The sequence below is a fragment of the Protopterus annectens genome, chromosome 11.part0 (genome assembly GCF_019279795.1).
Source record: "Protopterus annectens isolate FY-2018-M chromosome 11.part0, PAN1.0, whole genome shotgun sequence".
Lineage (NCBI taxonomy): Eukaryota > Metazoa > Chordata > Ceratodontiformes > Protopteridae > Protopterus > Protopterus annectens.
In genome coordinates this window covers 1,563,393,994-1,563,416,892 of record NC_056745.1, presented here as the reverse complement: position 1 = coordinate 1,563,416,892, position 22,899 = coordinate 1,563,393,994, and positions in this window count along the sequence as shown.

The window sequence follows — 22,899 nt, the reverse complement described above, 5'->3', positions numbered from 1 at the left end:
ATATATATATATATATATATATATATATATATATATATATATATATATATATATATATATATATATATATATATATATATTGTGCCATTTGTACGACATCTTCACTTCCAGTTGTGTTTTCTTCCTGCAGCAGGTTAAGAAGATCATAGAGTTCTGACAGCTTGTTAGCCACTGCTCATTGCTACTTTGGACACTGCTGTTATTGCAGTGGCTGCAGTTGAACAAAGGGCTGGGAAAGGTATGCGTGCTCGATCACACTAAGTGGCACTGCCATCACTGAAAGAGTTAATGGAGGTACCTTTGATAAGGTTGTGGCCAGCCATGCAGCCAGAATGAAGCACCTTCTAGAATGAATTATGAATTCATTTGACAGGTAGCCTCCTTCCACTGAGCAATCAGAGTAAGGTGTGGACACTGCCACCAGCCAACCTGACTCATATCTGATGGGTCCCAGTAATGACCCTGATTGGCTGGTAGGGTGCTCCCAGCAACCCACACTATCCCTAGCCATGTGAAGCCCCATCCAAATATGCTACAACCCATCCATTGTACATTGTCCAGTTCTCCCCATCACCACTTGTTTGCCCTCTATCTCTGTGCAGCCCATATTTCCCCCTCCTAGTCTGATCATAGCCACTTGCTTCTCTATAATTTGTTCATTACTCCAACTCACTACTGTTTTCCACCTTTCCCCTCATCCCTTCCCTTTCCATATACCACCTGCATTTCCTATCTGAATTAATTTTTCTGTGATTATTGCTACTCGATGTCCCCACTCTAGGCCAGTAATAAAGGTACCTGAATCTTCACCACTGACACTTAAGAGCACACAGGGAAGACACTCAGCCCGGAGTCTAGGTTTCTCTCTCTGTCTCTCCCCAAGTCCTCTGTAAGGATCCCCACTAGTACAGCTGTTAAGTCCTCAGCAGAGTGTCCAAGCCAAGTCTTCCAGCACCCTCTCTGTTAAACCAGTGCTTTATGTCCATGCCCCAAGCAGCTGACACACACCCACTCTTTGAGATTTGATTTACACACACACACACACACACACACACACACACACACACACACACACACACACACACACACACACACACACACACCTTGGAAAGGCTGACACACGTTTCGCAGCTATGCCCCCTTCTGCCCAGACTATAAGGTAGTTACTGCCACCAGACACTCCCAAGCCAGGTACATTAAAGGCTCTTACAAGGACACCCAATTATATGGAGTGAAATTAATATTAAAACGATGCAGTAAGGCTTTCAGGAGTGGCTACAGAGTCACCAAACAGATATGAGTACCCTCAATGGTTAAAATATTCTCTAAAGGACCAGCCACAATGAAAAAATGTAATATATTTAATAATACATTATAAAAGAACATTAAAATAATAAATATCTAGTTGCAATAAACACCAGAGTTTCAACCACGTGAAATATTAAAATAACACATGAATAGATTCACAAAGACACAGAAAAACAATACTTAACTAATCTCACTGTATTTTCCTGACTAATATACTATTCCCTGGTCACTTACTAGAGCAAGGCAAGATGAAGTAGGTGAGTGATCCTTGAATGTCAGGTTCCACAAACAGACTGCCATGAGACTTCTGTCTCACCTAATATTAAAACATAATTTCTGTACAGAATGACATCACGTACATTTGTTCATCTGACTTCTGTTTCCCATGCAACCCCCATTGCTAGGTTTTAACACATATATGTCAATAATACACACACACAAGAGCATTGCTCAGATCTGGTGCAGTTTCTGGAAGCCATAAAACAATTACAAATTTCTGCTCCTCCTACAGAGACTACCTAACCATGCTTCTTACAGACATTGTGTCTCTGGCTTCATTCAAAACTGCAAGATAACATCTTTACAGCCTAGGCCAAGTAATTTAATTTTATACTATTTTCCAATGTCAGCTTTATGGCCTAGGCCAAGTAACTTATTTTATTTTTTTTTACTATTTTCCGAAGGTAGCCGGAGTTGAGCTTAACCTCTTCTCTTCCAGTATCTTCTGTTAACATATATTTATTTAATTCAGTTACAATACAGCCAGAACCCACTGTTGGCACATTTTTAACACAAGCAACTTCACAAATTCATTTTCAACACAAGCATCTGTACAAATCAGTTTGATATACAAATGACATGTAATTCTTTACAAAATTCCAGCTAGCTGTGTTGGCATATGTTATACATCCACTGCTGTACATCTGCTGACATAGCTGGCAATACCTCCACATTGTCACATCTCTCCTCCCTTTGAAGACTCAAGCTAGTTTTTCAAGTGATCCTTGAGAAACATTGCTTGAGAGGAATAAGCCTATCTGGGAATACATTAACCTATATCCTGTCTCGAGAACCCATCTGTATCGGCATTGCTGACCCCACTACAATGCTGCACTGTCATATCATATGCCTGCAACCCTAGGCGCCACCATAATAACTGGCATTTTGCTGGCTGGCTCATTGTAGCCATAGATACCCCTCAGACTACTCCTGCCTCCTACTGCAAATACTTAGCACCAGGCCCTCCCTATCATTGTAAGGCTTCATCATGTTAACATAGTATAGTACAATTTCTGCCCCTGCCTCCTGCCTAGCAGTTCTACCATGTAATTAATATCATTGACCTTCCTTACCACTTTGAAAGGTCCCTCCCAAGCTGCCTGCAGCTTATTGTGTCTAACAGGAATGAGCACCATAACCTGCTGCCCCACTCCATACTCTCTGGCTGAGCCTTCCTGATATACCAAACCTTTTTCTGCTGTTAGGCTCCTGCCAAGTTCTCCTGGCTCCATAAGCCTTGTCCTGAGGTTTAGGACATATGCCACAATAGACTCCTGTGGGATTCACACAGCCTCCCAGTCATCATGAATCAAATCTAAAGGCCCCCACACCCTATGCCTACACAGCAACTCAAAGGGTGAAACACTTGTGGATTCCTGGGGTACCTATCTGCATGCAAACAGCAGATGGGGCAAATATTTGCCCCTCTCTCTCTTAAACTGGTCTGCAAATGCTCATAGCATGGTCTTTAGTGTAGAGTTTAACCTCTCCACAAGACCATTAGTCTGGGGATGGTAAGGGGTGTTCTCTAGCTGCTTCACCCCACAGCACTTCCACAGACAAGCCAGCAGGTCTGACATGAAATTAGGACCCTGTCAATCAGTATCTCTCTCAGGAAACCTATCTTGTTGAAAATCTCTAACAAAGCATTTGCCATATTCTCTGCCTCAATGGAGGACAGAGCCACCGCCTCAGGGTATCTAATAGTATATTCTGCTAACACCAGGATATATTTCTTTTCTGTGGAACATGGTGTACTCAGAGGCCCCACAATATCCATAGCTACCCCATGAAATGGCTCCTCAATCACAGGCAAAGGCTTCAAAGGAGCCTTGACCTTGTCTCCTCCCTTGACAACCTTTTGGCACTGCTCACAGGTCCTGCAGTATCCTGTTACATCCCTTGTAATCACAGACCAGTAAAAGTTCTGCATAATGCATCTCTTGGTATGTTCTATTCCCATATGACCTGCAAAATGAATGTCATGGGCTATGGCTAGAAGTGCCAGATGGTAAGTTCTAGGCACTACCAACTGCTGTATTACCTCAGCCTCTAGCCCTCCCTCAGGGGTCTACCCTCAATACAGTAACCCTTTGTTCCAGTATACAAATTCCCCTTTTCCTTGACATTCAGGTGCCTCCCTAGCTACCTCCCTCCAGCCTCTTAGTGTATAGTCTGGTCTGACACTTCCCAGCTCCTTTTCCACAGGAAGTCTGGTATCCTCTGACAGCGGTGCCTTACTGTTAGCCTGGGTGCTACCACTCACCTCTGTCTTTGCGGTCACTTTGTCTAAGGGAACATCAGTACCTACCAGTGGCTGTGGCTCACCTTCTGGCTCACTGCTACAAAGTAGCTCCCTCCCTGAAATAGCTGCCTCACTAGCCCTGGCTTCAGGTGTGGGCTCTGTCTGGGTCTCCACCAGGCTACCAGACCCACATGCCTGTCTCTCAAGCCTGATTGCATGTAACTGCATGCACACGAGGTACTGCATTATTAAAATCATTCCCTATCAAGACATCTGCAGAGATATCCTCAAATGCACCTACTTGCTTGCTTACTTTTCCAACCTCCCAGTCAAGGTAAACCATGGCCAAAGGCATTTGGAATGGGGTACCCCCTAAAGCTCTGACTGGAGTGGACTGCCCAAGCAAGTACTGCTCCTCTTTAACCACTGCAGGTTTCACAATGGTTATGTCAGAGGTTGTGTCTCTCTTAGCAGTGGCCTGTTTTCCATCCACTAAGATCGGACATAAACTCTGGTACCCCCATTGTCTCCAGATAACTTACCACCAGAATACTGTTATTTCTACTTGCTGGCTCCCCCACCTTGTGTTCCCCATATTGCCTCTGTGGACATCTATATGAAACATGGCCCCACTGGTTGCTCTTAAAACATTTAACCCTTGATCCTGGCCGTGTACCTAAACTAGTGGCTTCCTGTTACTGGTGGGCACTGTTGTGGTGGTTTAGGTACCCCAACAGGGATTCCCTTATATCCATGTATAGCACTGGGTATCCTTTACTTGCACAGTGATGCACTTCTTGCTAAGTAGAGATCCCCTTTTTTCCCCAAGTTCATCTGCAGAGTTACATTTTCGGTCTGCCAACCAGATTCTCATGTCCTCAGGCAAAGTGCTAAGAGCTTGTTCCCTCATCAAAAGGTTTGCCAGCCCTTCAAAAGTGGAGACCTGACACCCACTCACCCACCTATGAAAATAAGTGCTTAACTCAGCAATATAATCACATACATTTTTATCTGCCTTGCGTCTATACTCAACAAAACTTTTCTCTGTAAGCTTCAGGTGTTAACTTAAAACATTCAAGTAAATATTTCTTTACTTTTTCATGGTTTAAACAATCAATATCAGACCATTTAGAAACACAAGTTACAGCTTTACCATGGAGTAAGGGGGTCAGGAACTGTACCCAGAGCCCTTGGTCAACATTACACTGTTTACATACTCTTTTGAATATATGAATAAAACTATCAAAATTATCATCCTCTGTAAAATTGTGGAAGAAATTTACTGACCTTTAATGCTTCTGGGGTTCAGTTATGCCCTTCCCCATTTCTTCCATGACCCTTGGGAAGACTCTGCATCTCCCTCTCATGTTGACACTGTTTCTCCTTTTGTTCAGCCTCCAAATACCGCAGGATCTCATTTTCTTCAGCTTCCAAATGCCACAGTCTCTCTACTGATTCTAATTCCAAATGTTTGGCCTCCAGTTCAAGTCTCTTTAACTCCAGACAGGTTCTTAAGTCCTCTGAGGAAAGGGTGAGCTGTCCTGTTTCTGAGGGCTGCAAATTCCCATCACCAGACTGGTTACCTCCTGGTTGCCAGTCTGAGCTGTGTCTAAGGCTGAAATCATTTCCTCTTTAGTGAGGTTAGCATACACTAGTCCTTTGGCTTCACACACCTTGGACAACTGGTTCTTTGTTTCATTGTCAGCTTGCCATAATCCTTTGCTGACATCTTTGTCTACTTTCTCTGACTAAGCTAAGCTAACAATAAATAAATAAATAAATAAATAAAACTGTTGTGAAATGGAACTCTGAATGTTTACCTTCTGGCTGCTGAAAGGAAAGACCTTTAGTAACAACTGCCTACAGGCTACAAAAGTTAAGTTAATATCCACACTACTGCTCACCAGTATGTGATGTCTCCACTCTAGGCTAGTAATCAAGGAGCCTGAATCCTCACCACTGACACTGTAGAGGGATTCTCACTTGGAACAAAAATGGGTACACCCAGTATTTCTAGATGCAGCTCTCTTCAAGCACAGTTTCCCATAAAAGCACACAGGGAAGACCCTCAGCCCGGGGTCTGGATTTCTCTCTCTGTCTCTCCCCAGGTCCCCAGTAAGGCTCCCCACTGGCACAGCTGTTGAGTTAAGTCCTCAATTGAGTGTCCAAGCCAAGTCCTCCAACACCCTCTCTGTGAAACCAGTGCTTCGTGTCCCTGCCCAAGCAGTTTGCACACACACTCTTTGAGATTTTATTTGCCCCCACATACGCACACACCTGGGAAAGGTTGGCACAGGTTTACTAGCTATGCCCCCCTATGCCCAGACTATAAGGTAGGTACTGCCACCAGACACTCCCAAGCCAGCAACTCTAAGGCTGTTACAAGTGCACCCAATTATATGGAGTGAAAGTAATATTAATACAAAAGGTAGTTTGACCAATGCAGTAAGGTTTTCAACAGTGGCAATGGAGTCACCAAATAGATATTAGTACTGTCAAAGGTTAAAATATTCTCTAAAGGACCAGCCACAATGAAAAGTTTAAACATATTTAATAAAAGAACATGAAAATACTAAATATTTATTTACAATAAACACCAAGGTTTCAACCAAAAGAAATATTAAAATAACACAGATGAACAGATTCACACAGATACAGAAAAGCAGTACTTAACTAATCTTACTATATTTTCCTGAATAATCTAGAGTTACTATTCCTTGGTCACTTAAGAGAGCAAGGCAAGATGAAGTAGATGAGTGCTCCTTCGATGTCAGGTTCCAAACACAGACTACCATAAGATTTCTGTTTCACCTAATATTAAAATATTTTTCTGTTCAGAATGACATCACATACTTCTGCTCATGTGGTTCCCATACAACCCCCATTTCCTCGAAACTGCCAGGATTTAGCACCTACATGTCAATAATACACACACAACAGCATTACTCAGATCTGCTGCAGCTACTGGAAGTCATAAAACAGTTACTAACTTGTATTCCTCCTACAGAGACTAACAAACCATGCTTCTTACAGACATTGCATCTCTGGCTTCATTCAAAACTGTGAGATAACATCTTTATAGCCTAGGCCAAGTAATTTAATTTTCTACTATTTTCCAAAGTCAGCTGGAGCTGAGCTTAACCTCTTCTCTTCCAGTATCCTCTGTTACCATATATATATTTAATTTAGTTACAATACAGTCAAAACCTACTGTTGGTACATTTTAACACAAGCAACTTTACAAATCCGTTTTCAACACAAGCATCTGCACAAATCAGTTTGATATACAAATGACATATAATTCTTTATAACATTCCAGCTAGCTGTACTAGCATATGTTGCACATCCACTGCCCTACTTCTCCTGACATAGCTGGCAATAACTCACAGCTACATTCCCACATTTCCAAATTTTGCTTTACTCTTCTCACCTTCCGTTTAAATTAGACCAATAGGTGCCCAGTATAGTGGACACCAGACAATAGATGTTTACACTCTGCTATGGTTAATTGCTAAGTGTCTCTTTCTGGCACATTATGTCTCTTCCAGTCACTCTACTATGCCACATGACACCTCAGGATCCCTTTTATATATATGCTCTGTACCACTCAATGAAAGTCTCACAAAGTTAGAGCAAGCTGGCATATGGCCACTGCAGATGCACTTTGCTGTTTTGTATAGACCTATCTTTGCTCAACTGTGGCCACGTTGCAGCTTTGCTGAATACTCCCCTTCCCTCAGCTGAGCAGAGCTGTCAGTTCCAATACTCACTTTTTCACATTTGATTATTAAAGTATGCTTTTCAGTCCGGCATACCCCTTTCCTAGCCCTTGTTTGGGTGCACAGCACATTTTTATTAATCCCATTCTCTTGTCTCTCACAGCATGATGTGCAACCACTGATTTGCTAATGGGCTAACATTAAAGGCTTTGAAATGTCTTCTGAATGTGCTAGAATTTTCTGTCCAGATTCATACATAGAATTCTAAATATGGGTCTATAAAGAGCATGCGGCAGGCAAATTGCTTCTTCATTTTCATGTGCATCTTCACAGCTGCTCGTATATGTCCCTTCTATTTGAATGTAAACAGCTGCTAGTTTGAATACTGGAAATATATGTACTCTGGGGCTTATCAAACTTTGAATATTTTGGTTTCTGCTGTGAACCAAAATTAATACAGGAGCCTATTTCCATTTGTTAAAAAATGGAGAACTCACTGGATTTTCAAGGTTTGGAAAAGCATTTCAGCTTGTATTTTATACATATTTTGTAGACCTCTGCATTGTATTTACCCTGACAAAATCTGTACAAGACATTAACAAAACTCATCAGAACTTGCTGCATTTTATTAAGTCATGTAGGTCTGTTATAATTCCATAAACCAAGCTTTTTCCGTGGGAATAACTGTGATATCAAGAGCAATTTTATAGCATCAGGTAGGAAACAACACCAAATCCATTAACTATCATAGGAAAATGTTTTCCTTAAACATTTGACCACAGTAATAAATGGAAAAATTATAGACAGAAGACTGAAAGAAAAGTACAGAGAGCAGATGTGAAACATGCAATGAATTCTCCAAGTACCAGCATATTATGCCCTTCATAGTTTGCCACAGGATGTTAGCTGACTCCTCAAAACTAATCTGTCCAAGTTAAGCAGCTTATGGCAGAATTTCAAAAGGTATGCCTATAGGAGGCTGTACATGATTTGAAGATTTATTATTTGTTTTCAGTCTGTAAGTGATAAATGCATCATATCAGAGTTGTACTGTACACACAGCCTCTCTATAAATGCCAAGTTTTATTGCCCACAGTTGCATTTGTCTTAGCAGACATATTCTACTCACCCCAAAAAATAGCTTTATCATGAACAGTTTTGAGTTTTCCTTGTTCACATTTCTTCTGTCTCATTCAACAAACATGTTCTACATACCTTTTGAACTTTGCACATTTCACATTCTTACATGATACCAAAAATTTTAAGAATTTGCCTTCTCCTGCCACGCCTTGTCTGTCAAACGTATTTACTTCACGTCGCTATTATAAATGAACTTGTGAGAATAAAAGGAAAAGGGAGGGTCTTCACACAGCAAAAAATACCTGACCAGCAAAGAAAGAATCAGTCCAATGATTATGCAGAAGGTAAATCAGAATGCATTCAGAACCCGAAAAAGTTAAACTGCCACACATTATAGTAAAAAAATCCATAATGTAAACTGAAAGATCTCAGTCCTTTACAGACTGCCCAGAAACATGTGTCTGTCTGTCCAGCTCCCACCACAGACTACATTGATAATGAATGAAAATTACATTGCAAGAGACCAGACAACTAAGTAGCTAGTACCTGTATAACAGCAGTGAAAATTATATAACAAAAACAGAGTATAGAGCTAACATAATGCTAACGGTGAAATACGAATAAATTATACACAGGAGTTATTTTTTTCGAATTACTTATTCTGCTAGCATCTGTATCAGCATTTATACAAAATAATATGAAAATAAACATCTATGTTTTACAATCACATAAGTCATATTCATAATTAAAGTGCTATAATCTGGCAATTACCATGCACATGATACTTACTGACTTTAATTCCTGAAAATAGAATTATTTCTTGTTTGTGTTATATATGTTTTATTATTTGTGTAGCTTTTTATTTCTCTCTGATCCTCAACTGAAATCAGATACAGTAGAGAGTTGATTATCCGAACTAACTGGGACCGAGGGTAGTTCGGATAATCAAACTGTTCAGATAATCAAACATATAATTGAACCAGATAAAAAAAACTTCTAAAATCTTGTTTTTTCTGCACATAGGAATACAATTTTCAATCATTCAGCAATTCCAGTAGGAAACAAAGAATATTTTTCACACACGAGCTGGCGACAAGCTCAAAAAACATGTTGAAGCGAATATGTATAATGTTCACATATTCAAACTTTATGATTTTTTCCTGACCAAAAACCTTGGAAGGCTGGTTTGGATAATTGACAGTTCAGATAATCAATGTTCGAATAATCGACTCTCTACTGTAACATATAAAAATCAGAGCACACTGTGCTCATCATGCGGGTGTGAGAGGGGTCATGATCTGGCATTCATTGTTATGTGTTACTCATCTGACTGTCAGCTGCTATGATATTGCAGGCTGAATTACAGCTGAAGTATTTTATGGGCCTCTCCCCCTTACAAACTGATATGAATAGCATTACTAAAGGAACTCCTACACACAGACACACACACACACACACACACACACACACACACACACACACACACACACACACACACACACACACACACACACACACACACACACACACACACACATATTAAACAGCTTAATCTTCAGTTACCAGAAGGTAGGCAACTGTGAATGGTGTTGAAAAGTCTATCTTAAAGGGCTAATAAATGTCCAGGTCTGCATTTGTATTTAGTAGACAACCCAGTTTAGCATTTAATCCAGTAAGAACTGAGGATTTGCTCCAAATACAAATACACACACGCGCGCACGTGTATATGTATAAATGTACTATACTGCACTTGTGCTTTCTGTTTAGTAACATCCACCTTTGTAAAATCTTAGAACTACTGTTTGTGTATAAATGTAAATAGAAATGTAACTAGTCTGTGTTTAACTGGAACTTAGTATAATGCAATGTAAGCAAATGGAGCTTTTCTCCATGGGCCTCCATTGAAAATGGGTATTACCCACTCAGTCTTTCACAGTAAACAAAGCTAAATAAATGAACAATAAATATACACCTAAAACAAAGGGTAAAAAGGACACACAGACAAACCATTTAGAAAAAAAAATTCAAGAAAGACCCAGCAAATCTAGACTCCTGACTCTGTAATGTCTTAAAACTCTTGTAGTGTAGGCATGGGATATATGCAAATGATCCCTTATGGACATACCATTGTAACAGCTACATGGCTTCTGCATGCCCATGACTTTTACTTTTACTTAAGGCTTTACTGGTGCACTCAGGCCTATAAAGCCAAACCTCACTTGCTGTAGAAATGCTATTCATCTACAGTTTCTGAGGTTTGGCTTTATTCGCCTGAATGCAGCAGTAAAGAAATTCTAAAGTAAAAGTATAAAAGGGGAAATGTATCCTATGTAATATTAGTAAAAGTAGTATAATTTATTGTTTTTAAATGATTTTATATTCCATGGTGTGGAAAATATGTAAGATTGATGTAAGATTGGATGTGAATAAACAAAAGGTTATTTAAACTGAACTTGTTTTATTTTGAATGGTTCTGATGAAGTCCACGATGTAAATGGATGAATGCACTTAACCACTCAGCAGTTGTTTTTGTTATTCAGTCTAAGTTTGTTACATATGTGCAATTTTTAAATAAATTAGGTTGTTTTTAAAGTGAACAGACTGGCCGATGTTTGGGGGCAACACAAAGGGCTTTTTCTTTTTTTGGTTAGTAGTTGGTGTGTGCATTGTGCTTTGAAGAAATGGGAATTTGCATTTTTGGATAAAAAGTCACGGACACTCAGAAGTCATTTAGCGAAAACACTGGCATGTCTTTAAGGGGCCATTTGCATAAATCCCATGTACCTGCACTACAGAAGTGTAGAAGTCATTTAATGAAAACACTGGTATGTCCTTAAGGGGTCCTTTGTATAAATCCATGTATCTGGACTACAGAAGTGTAGAAGTCATTTAGCGAAAACGCTGGTATGTCCTTAAGGGGCCATTTACATAAGTTCCATGTACCTGCACTAAAGAAGTGTAAAATTACACATTGAAGGCTCTAGCTTTGCAGGACCTTTCTTGTAGTAGAGATAGACAGATAGACAGTAAAAGAGAGAGAGAGTATGTATTAAGTATGCTTAATCATCTCAGTGTTCAGCAACAGTTTGGATGAGGATAGCTAACTGATTTGGATTCTCAGTTACAGAAGACATCATCAGTTCATGGGAGAAGGAGAAAGAAAGACATAACTGCATTTTTGTAGTCATTTCTTCTGACTCCTCAGGTTTAGTTCTTTATTCCAATCTTTACCTTCATTCACTACCTCTGCAACTTATGTATGCCCACATACACAACTTTTCTCCCTCTGTGATGGTACCTGCCCTGGAACATGCTGTCAGTCTATCAGGATGCCACCACACACAGTAGACAACACTAGAAGTATCATGCCTGCTTTCCTAACAATGCCTGGTCTCTGTCATGCAATGTCACGGAGTAGATACACTGTGTTCACATTCTCACATGTATGTAGACAGAACATCTCTGTAGGTAATCACTTCTCTATATGATGCACTACCCTCAGGCCTCCACCTGAGGTCAGTTATCCAGCAGAAGTAAATTACACTTACAATCCATCTCCAGAGCAGGCCATCATCCAACACCAGCTCTAATTCCCCTCCCCCCAAAGCTGACCCTGTGATGCTGAGGTTGATGTCAGAACCCATGTCAATGGAAGAATAGTTGAGGTAGGAGAGTGGTATGAACTGAGAGAGATGGCAATAGAATTTAGAAATAGGGAAAAAGGGTATGGATGATGATGATGACGATGATGATGCCCTGAGATAAAGTCTTGAATGCAGTCCAGATAAGGTGGGTTCAATTAGCAGCTTGAGCACTGTAGAGGCTAGCAGGGGAGAATGTGAGTTGTAACCAAAGCCAAGTCAGTAATCTTAGAGGAGGATGGTAACGTAGTCTGGCACAAAACCTGAAGTGTCTAGCAGAGGCTTGCTGTAGCAGAAGGTGAGGACAGATCAGGAGCACATACCTACCAAACAGCTCTGCAGCCAGAGCATTACAAAATGTGTGGAAATGGGTCTAGCATAGTGAGAGTTCTGATGTTCCCAAGCCTGCACCTATAACAGTCATGGACACATCTAAAGGAAATACAAAAGATGTTTTAGATTTGGCATCCATTGACCCTTCAGACATTGGGATGACAGGGGTTGTTAATGGTTGTGAGGATTTGACTTCTGTTTCACATTTTAATGAAAGCATTACATATATCTACTCTGCACTTTGGGATGAACAGGTTTTTCAACAAGCATCAGACAGAAACTCAAAGAAGAACAAGGACCCTTTGAAGATAGGGAGTGTGCGAGGTTGCCAACATGGTCCAAGGAGGAATTAATATTGGTTTATTCTCCTTCAGGTACTATACAAGTTACTAATATAAATAACTTTAAGATATTTAATAACACTGATTCATTAGTTACCTCTGTGCATCAATTTGAAATAGGTTTTACCATTGTTTCTTTGGGTAGATTTGACTTGGTCAACACTTAATTTAAACTTAAATTGTTTGCCCAAAAATTAAATCTATTATTATTATTTGTTAAGGAAGATCACAGAGGTCAACTTATTGAACAGCTTTGTAAAAAATATATATACTGTTCCTCCTGAATCCTGTACTATCTTTATTTGAAAAATTATGTGAGAAAAATTTAAGAAAGTTATACTCTAATTTTTCAAGTCACCAATTGTAAAAAAAAAAATCTCCTGATAAAGGAGGGGGAATTGTTTTAATGACTCAGTTGGACTATGTTGTAAGAATGTGAGAGTTATTGCATGAAGATAATAGTTGTGTTAATGTGTTAATGAAATTTATGTGCATTATTGAAAAATAGATTTATGGCTGGAATATTTGATCTTGGAGGAGCAGAACTGACAAAGTCTAGCATAATTATTTAAAGGTGACAAAATCCAAGATCCCTAACATCTTTGCAATTCCCAAAGTACAAAAATGTACTGTTGAATCTCCATTGAGGCCCATTAAAGCTACCTGTGGTTCAAAAACCCCCTTTGCTAAGTTTGTTGAGTGGAAACTTAACAGTCACTTTCAGAAACATCCCCACATTTTGCGGGACTTGAGGCATTTCCTAGATATTATTAAGGATGTTGGTTATTTTAGTGATGTTCTCTTTGTCACCATGGACATTAAGGACCTATTTTTGGACATCACTAGTGAAGTCGGTTTAAGCTGATTTGATGATCCCAGGTTTAGTATCTTGTTCCAATTCTGACATTGGTATCTTGAGACAAGCTCTTGAACTGGTTTTGAATAACAATTTCTTCCTTTTTGAAGGTGAATATTATCATCAGATAAAGTGGCATCCCTGTCTATGTCAATTTGGTTTTACTATATTGGAAGCTTAATGCTTTACTTCCTTCCAAATTATGGAATATTTATCTCAGGTATTTGGATGACATATTTGTTTTATGGAAGGGTACTGCTTCAATACTAGTTGGCATCATTGCATTCTTGAATGTTAGTACAAACCTTTTGAAATTTACTTCTGAAAGCTTTTTTTCTAGCATTGATTTTTTTTTTTTGGACGTAAGAGTTTCCAAAAATATAATTTTTTAAGGTTTATTTCAAATGTATGTAGAAAAAACACATTTTCCATGAATTATCTACATTACCATAGTTGACAGCCTTACAAACAGAAAATGAATGTTGTTAAAGGGCAAATGGGAAGGATATCCCCGTTGGTTTCAGATAATATAGATTTTTATTTACAAAATGGATTTTTTTAGTGAAATTACTTCAGGAAAGGGGTTATCCAGTTAGTTTATTGGAGAAAACCAAACAATAAGTTTTACAAGGAAGAGCAAATAGATTTACTTCCATTTTAAAAGGTAGCCTGGTTAAACCCAGGGATGATACAACTAGTCTTTTTGAAAATTGCATGGTCGTTGCATATTCTAGTAATATGTCTAAAATCAGGAACATGACTGATTCCCATTAGGGTATACTTACACATTTTGATCCCATAAACCAAACTGTGGAACCTTCTGTTATATTTCCTTTTAAAAGAGGTTGGAACATTTAAAATAAATTGGAGGGGTTTGCCACTATTGACACAGGTTTAACAGGTACCACAAAATGTAATGAGTGTAACCAATGTGGGTATATTAATTCTACAATGTAAAGACAAATTGTATGGTTAATTAGTGATGTTACTAAACTTCCTAAAGCATGAGCTACTGTTTTCCAGGGTTAAATGATATGATGAACATAATGTTTGTGGTGTAATATAAATGGATTAAATCCATTGTGGAATGAACTGATTATGTGGAGGAGGTTTTTAGATGATTGATGGTATATTTGGGCAGGTAATATTGACAATGGAGATGTTTTGTTAGTTATTTGAATTCCAAAGAGTTTGAGCTCCAGTTTATAAGAAGACCTGATTTGTTTACCATAGATTTTCTGAACATAAATGCAAATTGATTGATGGCACTATGGCCATGAATTTATATAGAAAGCCTTTCACAGAGAATTCCCTGTTGGTGGCTAGTAGCTGCCATCCAATGCATACTGTCATGAATATTCCAAAAGCTCAATTTTTGTGTCTAGGACATATTTGTATTGATCAGGAGGAGTTTTGTTTGGAAGCAAGCAAAATGGAAAATAGGTTCATAACAAGGGGTTATGATCCTCCTTTAGTTAGACAGGCTGGGAATATAGCTATAAATACTAGAAGGGAGGACTTGTTGAAGGTTGAATCGAAAGATAAGGTGATGGAAACTGGGTCTTCAAATGTTAGGTTTATTACTAACTGTGGTACTAATACTTTTAAAATCAGTTAGATGTTGGATAAACACTGGAACATACTAAAAACAGGTGAATTTTTTGATCATTGTCTGGGTAACTGATGCCAATTTGGATATCAGAGAGGTAAAAACATCGGGGAACATCTTTCTTGATTTAAGAAATGGTTCACAGTTAATAGCAATATGGTGGTAAGTAGTACAATGTGTGGTAACTGTGTCCATTGTAAAATTGTTTCATGTACCAAGTCCTTTACATCAGCTAATACTCCAAAGGTGTTTACAATTAAACGTCGTATTACATGTAGTACAGAATGGGTTATTTATATGGCTGTCTGCCAGTATGAGGCTTTTTACGTAGATCAAACTTCTAGGGCATTTAAAAGTAAAATTGCAGTGCATATGAGTGCTATAAATTGTAAATGCCCTAGAAGTGCATTATATAAACACAAACTGGTACTTGCTTAAGCTCATTTGAGTTTTGTAGGATTGGATTGTGTAAGGGGAACAGGACTCACTAACTCTTTTAGACACCAGTCATTAGATCATAAAGAAACATTATGGATTATAAATCTTGGGGCTATGTAGAAATCTGGTTTAAATGACTATTGGTAAAAGTGTTTAGTTAAATCGATGATAAAAATATTTTGAATAATTGATATTATTTTTATCAATATTTATGGGTTTTTATTCAATTTATTTATTGAACATTTGTTTACAGGGAAAGTCTGACTGGGTATGAGCCCATTTTCAGCGGAGGCCCAGGGAGAAAAGCTCCACAGTACACCATCCATCCATTCTCAACCCCTTTTCTCATTTTGCACATGGGGTCAGGGTGTCACTTCAGCAGTGACAATCATCTTGAGCTAAGGTTTACACCGTCGGGTGGCTAGCCCTGCTGTAGTAGTCCATTCATACCACTCACTTGCACACACACTCTCACCTACAGCCAATTTAAAGTGTCCAATCCACCTACTGCATGTCTTTGGAATGTGGGAGGTAACTAGAGTACCCGGAGGAAACCCACATGAGTGCAGGGTGGACATGTAGACTCCGCACAGAAGGCACCCCAGCTAAGAATTGAACTGGAGAACCTCTTGCTGTGAGGTGACAATGTCAACCGCTGCATCACTGCTGCACTTCCTTCACAGTACACATTAAACAGAATTAAAAAATTGAGCAATGGTTGCAAATATTAAGACAATAACAAAGCAGTACAGTATGTGAATATAATAAAAGAAAATAAGCAAAATATAAGTCAAGCAGTAAAGATGACCATGCATTATATACAAGATAGAAGAGAGAGTTCCTAGTATGGATGTTACATAATGATGCATGAAAAATATATAACAGAATAAGTAATAGGTCATAAAAGCCATATGCCTTTTCTATCAGGAGAACTAGATAGTAAATTTCAGTCAAATTCTGGGATAGATAAAGGTTAGTGGAAGAATATAAATAAAGGACATTAGAATATTAAGGAATTAAAGAGAGGTGAGGCTAGAAAGTACATAAAGCAGGAAGGGAAGCAGACTATTTTAAGAGAAAGTCTATTAAGAGTGGGGAAGAAGGGAATAGAAAAGAGTACTAAGATGGCAGGGTGCATGGGCAGATCCAATTATTGGTTAGATGTTCTTTCATCCTAGACTTGAAGGAATAGCAGTGGGGTATAAGTCTGATTGCTTCAGAATGTGATTCTATGATTTGGCAACACAGTGAGAGTACAGACTAATCAAATGAGAGGAAAGAAGCTGAGCCAAATCACCACGGCTGAATAAAATCCACTTTAATAAAAAACTACAAAGAAGTAAGCGCTTTCACGATCACACTAACCACTTCATCAGACTAAATACATTCAAAAATGCGCTTGCTTTTAAGCACATGATTCAATTAATCACCAACTAATCACTTATACAATTAAATATCTTATCTACCAAAATCAAAGTCTAAAGATAGATTAATACACTATGAAATACATGATAAAATACATAGAAAACTATGTTAATGTCTCAAAGTCCTGGCTTTAAAGAAGGGTTTCAAAGAAACTGCTTCATTAATGCCAGGTAATATATGTGCATTTAATCTAAGAATCCACCTCTGCTCTGCAACCTCCGTGCAATTTTTAATGTCACCACCCCTCATTCCTTGCTGCAAAGTCACTAATACTAAAAACTTAAAAGAATGTGAGTCACCTTTACCCTCTATATGCTTAAATAAAGCACTTGTCTCCTTCCTATTAGAGATACCCCTATAGTGCTCCTGTATGCGTTCTTTAAGCATACAATTGTTTTTTTCCAGCATAGTAGGCATTACATAATGTGCAAAATGCAAAATACACTATGTTTTTAGTTCTACAGTCAGCATAGTGTTTGGCCTGTAGCTCAAAGTGTAAATCTGGATGGATCTAAGTCGTACAGGAATGTACATGCCTGCAGGCTGAATTCAATCCACCATTCCTTGTCCCATACCATAATTGGCATTTTAGGGACTTAGGGGATTTAGGGGTGTCATCCAGGAGGCCATCCAAGTCTCCTATAGTTTTCAAGATGTTCCAATTTTGTTTATACACTTTACAAAAAACACCAGTGTCACTACTGTATGTAAGGGGAAACCTAAATTTATTGTCACCCCTATTCCTCCCATGTAACCTATGTTCTCTCAGAGAAATAAGCTCTACCTCTCATTCGTGAATGATATGTTTTTTCTGTGGGGGGGTAAGCAAGATGAATTAGATTTATTTATTGAATACTTACATGGTTACCACCACCTTTTTGAAATTTACCAGTAAAGTATCATTAGAAGAAATAGATTTTCTAGAAGTTAAACTGAAAAAATCTGAGATTTTGGGAATCCAAACAAGCATTTACAGGAAACCCACTAGAAGGGAGCATTATTGCATAGGGACAGTATGCATCCAAAATTTATTGGTGACAATGTGGTGAAAGGACAAATACTCAGATTAATGAGATTGCGTAATGATGAATTACAGCTTGGGTCAGCATTGGATAACCTAAGAATGGATTTTTAGAGAGAGGGTATCCTGAGAATATGTTTTACAACTATGTATCAGAGCTGAGTAAAGAAAGAACATCTAGAGGTCATAGTCACAGCAAACAAGATACTCCAAACTGGCTTTGCCCCCTGGCATCTTCAGTGGAATAATACAGTCCCTTGTAAAACATCCATTTATATACTCACTTTTTAAAGACAAAGAAAAGAAGAATAAAATATGTTTATCAGCTTCAGACAAATTTGTACGAAAAAACGAAATTCATGTTTTAATCACTGAGAAGGTTTTCGAAAGTAATGGGGGGGGTCCGGTTTCCTTAGAACTTGAAGAAAAAGAACTCCTTTGGCAACTTAAATTGAATGCTTCAGTATTGCCAGGGCTTAATGACACTATCTCTATTATGAGTGTGTTAAAGTTGAAGGCATTGCTTAGATAGATATTTTGGTGTAACATTCATAAATTATATTTATATTTGTAGGTGAAAATTCTTTATATTGTTTTTATATCGTATTCTTCTTTTTTATGTGAATATGTACATTCATTTATTTCAGAGTATTTTATTGTATATTTGTGTGTGTAGGCAATAATACAAACTTATTTTGGTTTGTATGTTTATGTTTGGTTGGCGTTTTTTTTCCTTCATTTCAGTACGAAGGACTTTTATTGAGACTTGAATTTGATGAAGGAAATGATGTAATTGTTTGTAAGTGTATTTAAACACAAATTTCCCTTATGTATTTGTCTGAGGAAGTTTACGCATTACAAGTAAACGAAAGCGCTAACATCATATTTTCTTGCTTCCAGTGTGATTATTTCTCCTTTTGCATTTCTTAGGTGTGTTTTTTTCTGGATTTTTTTGTAATAGAGAAGATGATTACCAGACTGAGATAAATAAAATGGGAAAAAGATTTGTTGAATGGGGCTACAATAGATAACTTATTAGAATGGAAGAAGAGGTAGCACTTACATTAAAAAGGGAATTAGTACAGCATGATTTACAGAGTGCAAAACATTTGGTTAAACCATCTAAACACAGGTTAGTGACCACATATGGTACCAACACATATAGGGCACGTAATATTATAGATAAATACTGGCATATTTTAAAAACAGATGAGTTTTTTGATAAATGTCTGGTTGAACATTGTCTTATTGTTTTTATGGATATAAAAATGGCAAAAATATTGGAGAATATTTGTCATGGTTTAAAAGGATGAACATTAATAATAAAAATGAGGTTAGTACTGTTAGAGGAAGTAACCCTTTTGGTAATTGTACATACTGTAAAGTCATTTTGAATTCTAAGTCATTCACATCTACTAATACCTCAAAGGTTTTTGAGATCAGAAATTTGATTATATGCGGGAGTGAATGGATAATTTACATGGCTATATGCCAGTGTGGGTCCTATGTGGGACAGACCTCACGGTCTTTTAAAAGCAGGGTAGCAGTACATTTAAGTGACATTAAATGTAAGTGCACTAGGAGTGCTCTCTTCAAACACAAAACTGAACTTCTACTTTTGTTTTTGTAGGTCTTGACTCATTATGGAGTCGAAATTTGAATGAAGCTGATAAACATATTTTCTTAGATAAAAAGGAAAGACTCTGAATCATAAACTTGGGCACACATTATAAGCCTGGTTTGAACAAACATTTGTAAGAAGGAATGATTTTGATAAAAGTGTTTTTTAAAAAGTGCCTTTTAATTCCCCATAGTGATTTTTAGTAGATTTAATGTGTTGGGGAGTTTATTTAATATATGCTAAAAATGTGGGGTGACTTTATATGCTATATCTTTAAAAAGTGAGTATATAAATGGATGTTTTACAAGGGACTGTATTATTCCACTGAAGACGCCAGGGGGTGAAACCAATTTGGAGTTTCTTGTTTGCTGTGACTGTTTGTCGGCCAAGGGCACTTGCCTGAATAAATACTGCTGGAAGAATTACCTGATTATTTCTTTATTATTTGTGATTTATTCTACAATAAAAGTTGTGTATTTGGTAGTGCTGGACTTTTTCTTTTTGCTGTATATATATATATATATATATATATATATATATATATATATTTACATGTTTTTGATTTTATTTTGGTTTTGGTTTTGGTTTTAAACTGTGTCACTGTGTCTTTTTGGAAAAAGGTTGAGCTTGTAATCATGTGATTAGACACAAATGTTTTATAAGCACTGTAATATTTGTTAATTCTGAAGAAATCTGTTATACACATCAGATAAAAGCACTTAATATATTGTGGTCTTTTCATATTAAAGGGTTTGTGATGGACGTAGTCCTTTTGTTTCCTTCTCTGTTTTGTTTTTTGTTCAGAAAGTTGTTGTTGTGTCTTTTGGCTTTTCCCAGTTAGGGGTCGCCACAGAAAATTGCAACATACAAAAGCTGTTTAATTTTGGAATTATATAATGGATCAAACTTCTCCTACAACTAGTTTGTTTGAATACAGAGGACAGTATATCATGAAGAATGCGTGAAACAAGAAGTGATAAGTACTAATTTTGTAAACTGCTTAGGAAATAATGTTTCCGCTTAACTGGGAGAAAAATGGAAATGCAAAGGCTGAATCCCAAGAAAAACATTCCTTGCTCAATTTGCTTACCAGAACTTCATTTTATCTCATTCATCTATTTCCTAAGAACTCAAGTCATGAATTAATTCGACAAAGAACTCACAAAAATATGCATATTTTGAACTGCAGATAAGTATATCATCCCTTTAGTTGCGTGCATGTAACAGCTGAGTGATTTCAGAGGAGTCTGAGTACACCAAAACAATGTGTTTCCCTAGACATAGTCGAAGATATAGTAGCAAGTATACCAACTTGTTAATCATACTATGATGCTGTGCCATCTGATAGGCTTTTAAGTATCTCTGAAAGATGTGGCCACAAAGTTACTTTAGGAGAGAAATCCATATTCAGTGATCCATCAGTGTATAGATTCATCTGATGCTAACCTTACACTTTTCTCAGGTCAGGCACCTAAATGAGAATGCTGCTGGAAAGGTGACTCTTCTGCCTGTAGAAGTCTTATCCTCTTTGCTGGGCAGACTTATGATAGTCTAACTAGCAAGGTGTATTGGATGTGAACTTCTCCTACACCAAGCTTAGAATTAGAAAGTAGAGCACTTCAGAAAACCTGAATGAATGCTGTTTTAAGCCTCATTTGTATACAGTTAGTAATTGATGGATTTTTTTTTATTATTGCATACTTGAATTTTGAAAGGATTTTGAAAAGAAACCATTTTTGTCAGTTATACTTTTTCTCACACAGTAAGTCATGCTACAGTTCTGCTGTCTAAGTAAATAAAAAGGCAATTTTCAATACCTCTCACTGCCTTGGTCATATCTTCCTGCATATGTTAAAACAGAGGCTTTTAAAGTGGCAACCCTAAAGTTTGTATTTACTATGTCTCTTTGATTTGCTGTCTATCTAGATACATAATGGTCTAGTTGCCAATCAGAAGAGCATTACCGAAGAAAGTTAGCTCGCTGCCTAACAGCAATAAACCTAACAATTAGAAAAAGTGTTTTACTAATTATATTAAAAAGTTTAACAAAGTGAAAAAAAAACAGTTTGGTATTAAGTCAAAAGTATTTGTTTTCCTTAAGACTCAAGTAACAGAATTGGACAACAAACAGGAAACACAGAAGTTAAATACTTTTTAAAACACAATCAAGAAAAAATAAGCAAAAGTACTAATAAGAAGTGGTAGTCAGTGTATTTTAAAGTCTGCAGAGCATTGATGAAGGCACTGCCATTTAAAAATAAAGTATACAGAAGATAATGTAATTACAGCTATGTAGACAATTAATATTTGATAGTGACTATGATGCATTCAAAATGGTGCCACAGTGGAAAAGATGGGGAGCCAGGTGCAATAACTGCGTCACTGAACTTAGTATAATCTCTGAGGAAAGTCTGTTGCATCAATGTTACATATAGCAGGGAGTAAGGATTGCAACATTTATGAAACCGTGTCAGACCCATATGTCAAGAGTAAAGATGTAGAAGAAACTTTAGACAGACACTTCCAGCCACAGAAAATTATATAATTTGAGACATGTATATTCAGAAATGTTAAACACAAGGAAAAATAAACCTCCTTTGTACTAAATCAGGATAGGTGCCCTAGCAATGAGCTGTGAATTCTCTGATATAGACAAATAAAAACACACATAAGCAGATATATATCCCAGGAAGACTACGGTGAAAGGCATTATCAAAGTCAGATATGACAACATTTATAGATTTTGCAAAATCATTACATGTCAGAAATGCAATACAAGAAGATAATAGCATACAGGGCAAAAAGCATTAAAAGAAGAGCAATGTGAAAGAAGTCAAGTGGAAAGAAATATACAGGAAAGAAATTAATCAAAGCAAGCCCGTGTGAATGCAGAAGATAAGATAAAATGTAACAAATAAGTATACAGATACTGTGAAGGACAGTTTCCACAAAAACTGTGTGCAAAGTGTTAAAAGAAAAATAC